General features: G+C 21.8%; 1 protein-coding gene across 1 annotated transcript in view; it reads right to left on the bottom strand.

Moving 5' to 3' along the window:
* The window catches only part of LOC111679753 (putative metabolite transport protein HI_1104), a 31,139-nt gene extending 20,691 nt beyond the window's left edge, over positions 1-10,448 (bottom strand). The window contains exon 1 of the mRNA XM_046947410.1: positions 10,054-10,448. The gene's annotated coding sequence lies outside the window, so the exon portion shown is untranslated. The remainder of the gene's footprint in view (positions 1-10,053) is intronic.
* Between the last annotated feature and the right edge of the window lie 2,318 nt (positions 10,449-12,766).

Below are 12,766 nucleotides of genomic sequence, written 5' to 3'. Positions count from 1 at the left end.
AAACTGTTAAAAATATAATTTTCTTTTCATAAAAATAAACATAATTTTCTTTTAAAAAAACTGTTATACACAAAATTTTCTATAAATAAAACTCTACAACATTTCTAGAAAACACTTGAAAAATTTATATACGCAAAATTTTTTAGAAAGAAAACTGTTATACACAAAATTCTTAATGAAAAAAACTGTTATAATCAACGATTTTTTATAAAGAAAACTGTTGTAAATAAAAATTTTCTTTTCATAAAAACTGTTATACACATAATTTTCTTTTCGAGAAAACGGTTATACACAAAATTTTCTATAAATAAAACTGTATAACACTTCTAGAAAACACTTGAAAAATTTCTATACACAAAGTTCTTTAGAAAGAAAACTGTTATACACAAAATTTTTAATAAAGAAAACTGTTATAATCAACGATTTTCTATAAAAATAACTGTTATAAATATAATTTTCTTTTCATGAAAAGAAAAAATTTCTTTAAAAAAGTCTATAACATTTCTGTAAAGAAAGCTTCCACTTCCATAAAATAATTGAAAAATTTCTATACAGAAAATTGTTTAGAAAGAAAACTGTTATACACCAAATTCTAAATGAATAAAACTGTTATAATCAACGATTTTCTATAAAGAAAACTGTTGTAAATATATTTTTCTTTTCATGAAAACTGTTTAACTTTTAAAATCCAAATTTTCTATAGAAAAAAATGTATAATAGAATTTTCTATGGAAAAATTTGTACTGAATAAACTGTTTAATTTTAATATTTCCTTAGGAAAAACTGCTAGACTTAAATTTTCTTTAGACAAAAACTGTTATACATAATCGCCTTTTAACAAAATATACAATTTTTTACAAAGAAAATGTGTTTCAAAAAAAATGTTTTTCAAAAAAACAAAAACTGTTATACTCATTAGTTAAATACAAAGTTTTCTATAAACTGTGAACTTTATTAAGAAAACTGTTAAGTACTTTAATATTTATTTTGAAAAAGTAGCTTTTCATTCGAAAAATGTGGTTTTTTATTGTATTTGACAGTAATATGCATTAGCTAGATTCAAGTTAATAATACAAATTATTTAAAAATTATAAAATTTTCAATAAAAATTAACTGTCTATAACACCATTAGTTAAACTGGCAGTTTAACAAGAATTTAAGGCCAATTATATTTAATTAAATTAAACAAGAAAAATAAAAAAGATTGGCAGCTTTTATGCATAATTTCAAGTGGATTTATTTTTTTGTTGTAATTTTGTAAACATAATTGAAATGTTACAATTTAATTTTTTTTGTAGTTTACAACTATAAACAAGAGATAAATATTAATAGTTAAGAAAAAATTCCCCGTTTTGTTAAAAAAACAAAATAATTTATCTTAAATATGCAAATTTTTGTTAATAACACTAATCTCGCTGTGATTCATAATTACTACGCAAGCGCGTTTTGTTATAAATTAAACCAGTTTTTTAATACAGTTTTTTTTAAGAAAACCCGCTGGGGTATTTCCCCAAAAACAAAGACTTTTAACATTGCATCTAGTGCATTTTTTTAAAACAAACTAAATCACATGTTTTTTTTAAACTAAAATATATATTTTGCTCTCAATTAATGATCTTGTTTCTCTTTTTTTTCTCTGTGTGAGCTTAGAGGAAGTGTGTAATCAAGCGTTTCTATAACTCACGCATTTTAGAGAAACAAAACCTTGACATTGAACTTTATATAAAGTTTATTTTTTTTGTTATTATTAAAGATTTATAGATTTGTCAGATTTGTTTAGTTTTTATGTGTTAAAAAAATTAACACTTTTTATAGATTAATATATAAATATAGATAAATTAAAAACAATTTAATTTCAAATTTAACACATTTTAATTAAAACATTTTAAAAAAAATGTTTTATCATGTAAAGCAGGTGTTTGAAAACAAGTTTTGTTAATAAATTTGTTAAAAGTCTTAAGCAAATTGTTTATAATTTATTAAAAAGCTTAACTAAATTGTTCATAAATAATATTATGTTAAATACATAAAATATTTATGGAAATATTGAAAAAAATATTTCAAATTGTTTAAAAAATTAACATTTTTAATAAATTTATTAAATAAAATTATTTAAACAAATTATTTCTAAATACTGAGAAAATTACAAGAATTGTAAAGGAAAAACAAACATAATTTTATATAAATTTAAATTGTTTTAAACATTTTTTAAATAATTTGTTGAAATAGTTAACAATTAGATTTTTCTTAAAATTTTAAGTTTAATTGTTTTTTAGAATTTTTTTTAAAAACTAGAGAAATCTTGTTTTACAATTTAACATATTTTATGTAATTACTAATATTAAATAACAATTATTATTATTATTATGTGCTAATTTATGTTTTAAAACACGCGCCAATAAAACATCATCATTATCATTGTTTGATTTCTTTCATTTATATACTTTTTTTAAAAAAAGTGTCATTTCTCAATGTTAAATTTACAATGCAACAAACTTGACATGCAATCAATGACTGACTGCTGCAGTTAACTTGTTTTCTATAGTTTTTAGTTTGCTGTTTGAAAATAAAAGTTTTTTTTTTTCAAATTGAGTGTAATTTTAACCAAATTAAACTAATAATAGGTTTTCTTCGTTTATGCGAAGAAAAAAATAATAATAATTTACTAGTTCGTCTAGTAAAATTCTTAAGTTTTTAATAGTTTTATTAATTTTATAAAATTAAATACTACTCTTTATAATTAACAAATACTTTAATAACTATAAATTATTAATTTTTGTACTCTCGGTAAGTAATTATTATTGAAGTAAATATTTAAAAGTGTTATTTAAAAGAAGTGATATTTAACCATTAAAAGAAAAACTAAAATTATAGTGTGGACTATAGTTTAATCTATAGTTTATACTATATTATCCTAGCGACTAAAAAGAAACAAAAAGAAAAAAGGTCTTAAACGCTTTGACTATTGGTCAACATTAGTCAACATGACTATAGTCCGTACTATAGCCATGTCTAGACTAAAGTTTAATCTATAGTTCGTAATAAATTCTCAAGCGACTAAAAAGAAATAAGAAGAAAAAAGGTCTTAAACGCTTTGACTTTTGGTCAGAAAGATTCTGGATAGATCTATAGTCTGTACTATAGTCATGTCTAGACTAAAGTTTAATCTATAGTTCGTACTGAATTCTTAAGCGACTAAAAAGAAATAAAAAGAAAAAAGGTCTTAAACGCTTTGACTTTTGGTCAGAAAGATTCTGGATAGATCTATTGTCCGTACTATAGTCATGTCTAGACTAAAGTTTAATCTATAGTTTGTAATAAAATCTCAAGCGACTAAAAAGAATTAAAAAGAAAAAAGCTCTTAAACGCTTTGACTTTTGGTCAACATTCAAAAAGAATTCTGGATTAGTCTATAGTCTGTATTATAGTATTGTCTAGAGTCTCTACAAATTAAAAAGAAAAAAGGTCCAAAACGCTTTAAATTTTCATCAACGTTAAATGAATGGGGATTGATCTATAGTCCGGATTTTAGACAAGTCTAGACTTAAGTCCAGTCATGCTAGAGAAAATATTCCACTTAAATAAAAACTAAAAGGAAATAAAAAGAAAAAAAGTACTCATATCTAGACATTGTTGTAACTGTTTAAAATAATCTAGACTATAAATTGGTTTAAGATAAATTTTATTTAAAACTATCCTTAAAATAAGTGAAATTAAACTCGCAGTTTAAACTAACAGTTGTTAACACTGTTAACAATATTTTTTTATACCAGACTAGAACACTAACCGGTAGGTTATTGGTTAGTGTTCTAGTCTGATAGACCGAAGGTGGTGGGTTCGATTCCCACCGGAGGAACTGGTTAAGGAGCGCACAACAGGCCCGATAGACGCCTAGATATATTTCTACGGATTTGATCTATATCAAATCAATATGGCATCTCTTTCTTTGTATCCTTAGACCTGGTACGCACTGGGAAACTCTTGTTGAGAAACTTTTGATTTTGTGTGTGGGAGAAAGAGATGGTTGATATTTCTTTCTCTTTCTCTCACACACAAAAATCAAAAGTTTCCCAAAAAAAGTTTTCTAGTGTGAACCAGGTCTTATTATGCTCTCACACAAAAAATAAACTTGGCAGCACTATACTATAATATTTTTGAAGTATGGCAACCTTTTCTTTTATACAAATGAGAAAAATATTAAAATAATAATATTTTTGTTAAATTTTGTAAAAATTTTAAAAATCTTTAAAAATTTTAACATTTCTTCTTTAAACACCCTTTTTTTCTCTTTACACAAGACAAGTTTAAAGTTTTGTTTTGTTTATATAACATGTTTAAGACAATAATAGTATTTATTGCTATAGACATTGCATTGTAATAATTTATTTAATATCATTTTAACAAATTAAATAAAAACAACTTTAGGTTATTTTTCATTAGTTGGTGTGTTTCAATTTCATTTTCATATCAATGGGAGTTGAGTTCTTTTCGTGTTAACCGCATTCAAGGTTAACAACACTTGACCACACTGTTTCTATTTATTTATTATGATTTTTTTTTGTTGTTTAGAATTTCATGTTTTATTTCTTCATATTTTTATTAAATAAAACAAAAGTAATTTATAAAAAAATATGTTATAAAAGTTATAGAATAAAAATAAAATTCTAATAAAACGGGTTTCTTTTGGATATAGAAAAAGGAAAACAAATTTTGTTTAGTTTAATGAAATTAATGCAAATATTTATTATAAAGCTTGGCTTTAAGTATAAAACTTTAAATATCTAGCTTCAATGCTAGATTTATAGATAATAACAAAAAAATCCGGTTTTTATTTTGTTTACATGCAATAAATATGCATTGACCAGTTAGTTAGTTCTAACAGATGTTAATAATTGTAAAATAAATTTATGTAAATTTATGCCAAAATTTGTCAACTTGGCAACAGAATTCTAAACAGGTGGTGGTGGTGGTGGTGTTGCAATTTGCTTAAAAAAAAACTTAAAAAGAAATGTTTTTTATATATTACATCATTAGCATTAAAATGCAATTATTTTTCTAGATTTTTAACTAAATGTAGTTTTATTATGTAATACAAGTTTACCTTTATTAATTATGTAAATTTTTTTTTAAGGAATTTTTAAAATTTTCTAGAAGTAAGGAAATAAAGCATAAACTTTGAACTATTATAGTTAAAAAAAAAACTATAAATGTTTTAAGAACAATTGTTAACTTTGTACTTGGTTAAATGTTTGCCTAAACACGTGGCTTATTAATTACAATATAAATTAATTTATTTATAAAATCTTTAAGGGCATTTTTAATATCAAGTTTTATTTATATATAAAAAATCTATTGAATGACTTTATATTTAGAATGTAAAAGTAAATATAGAAATTTACTACAACTAATTATTATTTTTATTGAAATTACTTTAAAAAAAAAGTAATATGTCATGTCGATTTCTTAACAATTAAGAAAACTTATTATAAAACATAAATCTTGTAAATTTTATAATTAAATGCTTTAAACATTAAATAATTAATAATAGAATACCTAGTAATAGATAGCTTAGCTTTTGTTAGTTATAAGGCATACAAAATAAAGGCAACCATTCAAAAGTTTAAGTTAAATAACAAAATTTTTAAGTAAAACTATAAATTTGTGTTAAAGTTAAACAATAAATAAACTAATTTTAACTGGAATTATAAAAAATTTAAGTAAAATTCTTTACTTAAGCTTTTTTATATAAAATTTTTAATTAATTTGTGATTTTTCTTAAAATTTTGCTTTCATTTAATAACTTTAATGTTTAAAAAGGCAAAATTTAACAAAATCGCTTTAAATCCATAATTTATACAGTTGGCAACATTTCTATAAGATTTCGTTGTAAATATTTGATATGGCAACCTGATTTTTTCTATTCTTATGTTTCTCTCTTAGTTTGCATAAACTTGGTAGCACTAAATTACTTTATTTCTCTTTAACTAAAGTGTTCTTCATATAATTTTGAAAATTTTAGATGAAATTAACTAAATTAATATATTTCTCTTTAACTGAAGTGTTTTTCATATAATTTTGAACATTTTTGATAATTTTCCCTTTAATTAAAGTGTTCTTCATACATTAGAATTCCTTATTAATTTACAAAATAAATTTTCAAATAAAATTAACGAAACTAAAACTTAAATTAAATAAAATTGACAAAAAATTACTTAAAGCTGTAATCTTATTTATATGTAATACTTTTCTATGTATCATATACAGTTAACAACATGACTATTAGCTGTCTTTACAAATATTTGATATGGCAATCTGATTTTTTCTGTCCTTATGTTTCTCTTTAAGTTTTCACAAACTTGGTAGCACTAAATAAATATATTTCTCATTAACTTAAGTGTTCTTTATATAATTTTGTAAATTTTAGATAATTTTAAATGAAATTAACGAAAAGGTCTTTTTTTTGGATATTTTCGATGAATGTAGATGAAAATTACGTAATTAAAAGTTTAATTAAATAAAATTGTCATAAAACGCTTTAAAACTTTAATATTATTTAGTTAGTTAACTAATACTATTTAGTTTTTAATACTTTTAACTATTATTTCTACAAATATTCGAATGACATCTCTTAGCCATGTCCTTAAGTTCCGGTCCACACTAGAAAACTTTTTTTGGGAAACTTTTGATTTTGCGTGAGAGAGAAAAAGAAAGAATATCATTCATCTCTCTCGCGGTACAGAGTTTCCCATACTCGGAAACTTGTATTATTTTGTTAGACCTGGTTCACACTAGGAAACTTTTTTTGGGAAAACTTTTGATTTTTGTGCGTGAGAGAAAGAATCAAAAGTTTCTCAACAAAAATTTCCCAGTGTGATCCAGGTCTAATTCTTCTCATTTTTACAACAACAAATCAATACAATTAATACATAGTTTCTGAAACAAAAGTTTCTATGTGTGGACATTAAGGAAACTTCAAAAGAGAATTAAGAAAAAGTTTCTCAACAAAAGTTTCCTAGTGTGGACCGGGTCTAATTCTCTCTCTCTCTCATATTCATTAAACTAGGCAGCACTGTTAAACACAATTTTAGTATGACAGCCTTATAAGCAGTGGTTAAAGCCACAAAAATTAAGTAAAATTAAAAAAATTATTAAAAAATATGAATTCTTTTAACAATTTTTGTTTATTCTACTTTCTGTCACTGTGTTCGCATAAATATTTAATTCCCCAGCCAGCATGTGGGCAAACTTATAGAATATTAGAATTCCTTATTAACTTAAATAGCAAAAAAAAAAATAGTTTAGAAACGTGAAAACAAGTGTAGTTTGTTTTAATAACTGGACCCCAATACAAACAGGTGTTAAATAGTATAAAGTATAATCAACAAAAACCACATTCTTTTTTAAAACTTCTAAGTTTTAAAAGTCTAGCCGATATCATTTCCCTTACAACTACTTTTTAAATTATTTTAAACATTTTTTTTGCATAATTTCAAACCCAAAAATAAACAAATATTTTTTTTCTTCTTGTGAAGATAATGACAGCAGTTTATTTTCAAACAAATTGAACAAGAGAAAACACTTAAGAAATGTTTGTTTTTTTTTCTATTATTTTAGTGATTGCCATGAACTTAACTTTAAATAACAGGGAAGGGAGTAAAGTTTAACTTTTTGATTTGCTAAGAAAAGAAATTTCTTTTCGATTTAGTTGGCAAATGTTTTAATTACTTTTGGGGTAAAATAATTTTTTATAATAATTTAGAAAAATTATATTTTTAATAAATTTTTCTATATTTTGAATGTTTGAATGAATGAATTTGATATTCGCTATTAATTATAAAATTTTCCCCTTTCCAGCTCTGCTTAAAACATTTATTTATTTATTTACCAAGATACCAACCCACAAATTCTTATTGTTATTTTTTTTTTTGTATTAGAATATGTGTTAAATGAAACATACATTCATACATATTTCCTATAAACAAAATTAACTTTAAACATTTGTGGTTGTGATTTGTTTCTCGTTTTTTTGTCATTTTTAATTAGGGGTTTTTGTAAGTTCTTAATTAAAATATAGATAAATATTATTTCAACAAGAATGCATGTTAAGATTTGTGTCATTAGTGTGTTAAATTAACATTTCTTTTTCTTTCTGAATTTAAAAAAAAAATTAAATTAAAAAAATGTACTGTGTTTTATATCATACATACAGAGTACACAGTGTTTTGAAAAGAACAAAACCTGTTATTCTATAATTAAAAAATCAAATCCAAACCCGCCCTCTTAAAGTGTTCTCTAATCACAAACTAATTGGCAGAATATATATTTTTTTTGTACAATTGTTAGTAAAAAAACTTATAAGTGTTTTAAACAATATTTATCAAAGTCACGACGATGATTTTTAAAAGGTACAGTGGTTGAAATTAATGATTTCTAAGATCAAGTTTAAAAATGATTAATTTCTGACATAATTTTATTTATTTTAGTTTAAAAACTATTAATAGAGTTTTATTAATTTGTAATCAAGAGTTATTTTAATTAAATTTCATATTTATTTGTTTCTAATTTGACTTTTAATCATTTTTAGTTGATTTTTTAGGTAATTGCCTTAAATTTTCTATGTGGCATCCTTGTTTTCTATCCTTTTCTCTTGCATTTTCATTTTCACAAACTTGGCAGCACCTTTTACATTATATTTCATTATATTCGATATGGCATCCTTATTTTTCTATCCTTTAATTATCTATCAAACTTGGCATCACTAACATAATGTTTATCTCTCTTATTAACAATATGGCCGACTTTTAAATCGAATAACGGTAGTTTTTATAAGAAAATAATAGAAAATTCAAGGATTTATTAAATTTTTATTAAATAAAAAAGGAATTTAGGTAAAAATTAATTATTAACAATTTTTTAACGAAATTTAATTAGAAAATAACCGTTTTTGTTTGAATTAGTTTAGTCATTTGATAAAAATTTAAAAAAATTTAAGAAAATTAGTTTTAATCCAAATAACTTAATTTAAAACAGAAATTTTTAAAAAAAATTATTAAAATATAAATTTTATATAATAATTAAAAAAAACATGATAAAAAATTTATATTTATGCAAAATTTTATTTTAAAATTAAAAATTTATGTTTTTTTTTTTATTTAAAAAATTAATTTTTAAAAAATTTTATTAAAATATAAATTTTTTATAAAAATTTAACAAGAATGATAAAAAATTCTGAAAATTTTATTTTTAATTTAAAAATTTATGTTTTTTATTTAAAACAAAAATTTTTTAAAAGTTTTATTAAAATATAAATTTTGTATAAAAATTAAAAAAAAAATGATAAAAAATGTAGATTTATGCAAAATTTTATTTTAAATTTAAAAATTTATGTTTTTTATTTAAAAATACTAAAATGTTTAAAAAATCCTTTTAAAATTCCTAAAATCCCAAGATGATTTATAACTTTGTAAACCTATTACAATTTAAATTAGATAATTGTAATGCATAACCTGTAAATTATAATAATTTGCATTACACAGTCTTATTAGATAAGTTAATTTGACTTTTAATTTAGAAAAAAAGTGTAATTGTTAATTACTTAACATATTGCTTTTGTATTAAAAGAAAATGATGAAATTTCTTTATAAATCTTTTAAAATATTCCACGAATTTATAACAAGTTTTAATATTAATATTGTTTTTTTTTTTTTTTTGAAAAAAATTTAAATTATTTTGTCATTATTTTTAATTAGCATATTTATTTTCTAAAACCCAGACTATTACAAATACAAGTTTCAAATTTAAAACAAACAACGTAAATTCTTGTTAATTTATTAGACAGAAATTTCTTTAAATATGTAATTTGTTAAAAAAAAGTCCTTGAAAATAATCATTTGAAATAAAATGTGATTTCATTGCACTGAGAATTTTTGAATTTTTATTTAATTTTTAATATAAAAAACTTGGCATCACACTTATTATAACTAATTTAATATGGCATCCTTTTTCTTATCCTTTTTAGTATTATGTTTATTTTTTTGAAATTTTAACACTCACCTTTTTTGTTTTATTTTTAAAATTTATTTATTTTTTATTCCTTAAAAAAATCACTCAAATTATTTTTTAACAATAATTTAATGATTTTTTTTATATATAAAGTTTAATATTCCTTTTTTTCACAAAAAGTTTTTAAAATTTGCACGTTTTATTGAAAGCACTAATAAAAACTTGTATAAATTTTATTTCAATTAATTTATCCACTTTATTTTGTGTTTTTTTTTCTTTTTTTTGTTTTCTTTGCAAAAACACTTATTAATTTATATGTTCTTCTTTTAATTAATTTGTATTTATTTATTTGTTTATGTTTATTAATTAATTTTATTGATTTAAAATACCGCTTATGAAGCCAAGCTTCACGAAGCTCCTTAGGCACAAAACTGATCACTTTACTCTAGCGCGCAATGAGTTTTAAAAGAATCAACAAATATTCAAAGCGAAACGGCAAAAGGGTTGGCTTTTTTGTTATTATCGTTGTTGTTGTTAAACAATATAAATATATATTTATAAGAAATTTTAAACAAAAAAATCACTTAAAAATATTCTTGTTTAAGTTTGATCAACCAGACAACAGGTTTGTTTCGAAAAACTTAATCAAACAAGTTTGATTCATACATTTTACAAATTTTGTTTCCAACTTGAACAATTTTTATTTTGTATTTTCAATAAATTACTAAGAATATGATTCAATAATTGTTAATTTGTTGTTGTTTTTTTTTGTCGAAAAAGAGAAAGGATTAAAAAATTAAATTTAGAAATGTTTTTTGTTTTAATTGCAACAGTTATAAACACATATTCTATTGAAATGTGAAATACATTTTGTTATGACTCTTAACATCCATTAAAACAAGGTAATAGTGTCATTAAAATAACAACAACAACATATAAACAAATTTTAAATAAACTTTATTTAAATAAGTAATTTAAATGCTATTTGCAGCAAATGTTTAGCAAGTATCCTTGTTAAAGTAATAAAAACTTTCCAATGATTATAAATTTCAAAGAAACTTTAAAATTTTAAATATATTTTTAGCATAAAAACTAAAATTTGAGCTTAAATTTGTTTAAAAAAACAATATTTAGCTTAAAATGTTTAATTTTATAAACTTGACCCCACTGCTAACTGTTTTCTGTAGAAAATTTGTTTTATGGCAACCTTTTTGGTTTCCTCTCCTTCCTTCTTCGTTTCTTTTTAGTTCTAACAAACTTGGCAGCACAGCCTGACGTTGTATTTTACTTATTTTCTAGAGTCAGCCTTTCATATGTGACTCGCTTTTCTAATCCTTGCTTTATTTCTCTTAATTTTCTCTTATTTCGCTTTATTTTCTTTTATATGGACTTATTTTAAAAACTTGGCATCACTTTTTAGAGATTTCTATCCTTGCTTTTCTTTCTCTTCAATTACATCAAACTGTCACTTACTTATTTTGTATGACCACCTTTTATGTATCCTTGTGATATGTTTCTCTTTAGTTACAACAAACTTGGCAGCACTGGATTTTTACTTATTTTATATTGCAAATGGCAATCTTGTCTATGTCACTCGTTTTCAAGTTCTTGCTTTTGTATTGAAACCATTTTCTCCTTATTTCTCTTTATTTGCTTCTTATTTCTCTTTATTGTCTCCTTTTTTCTCTTTATCTCTCTTCTGTGCCCAAATTTAAAAACTTGGCATCACTTTTTAGTGATTTCTATCAATATTTAATATGGCATCCTTATTTCTTTTTCTATCCTTGCTTTTCTCTCTCATTTTAGTTATATCAAACTTGGCAGCACTTTGGCAATACAGTTTTCTTATATTTATGTACGGCAACCTTTTAAACTGATAAAAATGGCAACTTAAGCAAGGAATCTTTAAAGAAATTTTATTTTTAAAAGATTTTGTTAAATAAAAGTGTTTAAATATGAAAAAATTAAGAAAAAACTTTTTAAGGAATTGTTAATAATAATTTTAACTAAAAATTTTACAAAAAAAAATATATTACACTAAAAATTTTTAAATAAATAAAAATTAAATGTTAAAAATTCATATTTTCACAAAAAAATTTAAAATTTCTTTAAAAGTTTGATATTTAATTTTTAAATTTGAAAAAAAAATATTCATAAATAATTCAAAATGTTCTATTGAAATTTAAAAATTTTCAGTGAAAATTTTCTCAAAAATAATTTGAAAATTTCTTAAAAATTGTGAAGTTTAGCTAAATATTTTCTAACATTTTCAAATATTGTTTTAATAAATTTTTTCTTTTCTTTTTTTCAGCTTTTAAAAGGTTTGTTACAAACATCATTTAAAAACGTGTTTTTTATTCTATGTTTGAACTCTTTAAGCCAACTACTACTGCTAATTGACAGGTAAATCCCATTTACATGTAATTTTTTTGTTTGTTTGTTTATATTTCTCAAATATTTGCCAATAAACTTTAATTTCAGTTAAAGCACTTAATAATTAAGATGTTAAGGTCATCCTAATAAATCAGACATTAATTTTAAATAACATTAATAATTAACAACATTATTTAATTAATTAACATATACATAAACAATAAAACTTGATCATCAGTTTAATAACATGAAGATTTTGTTTTTAAAATTGCAAAATAATTTAGAACAAATTAATTAATTTATATAATAAATTTTACACATTTCATGTCTTCAAGATAATCTTTTATTTTAATGCAATTTTAAAAGTTTTTAAATGTTATATAATAATATA

The sequence above is a fragment of the Lucilia cuprina genome, chromosome 3 (genome assembly GCF_022045245.1).
Source record: "Lucilia cuprina isolate Lc7/37 chromosome 3, ASM2204524v1, whole genome shotgun sequence".
Taxonomy (NCBI): domain Eukaryota; kingdom Metazoa; phylum Arthropoda; class Insecta; order Diptera; family Calliphoridae; genus Lucilia; species Lucilia cuprina.
This window is presented reverse-complemented; position numbering and strand designations above follow the sequence as displayed.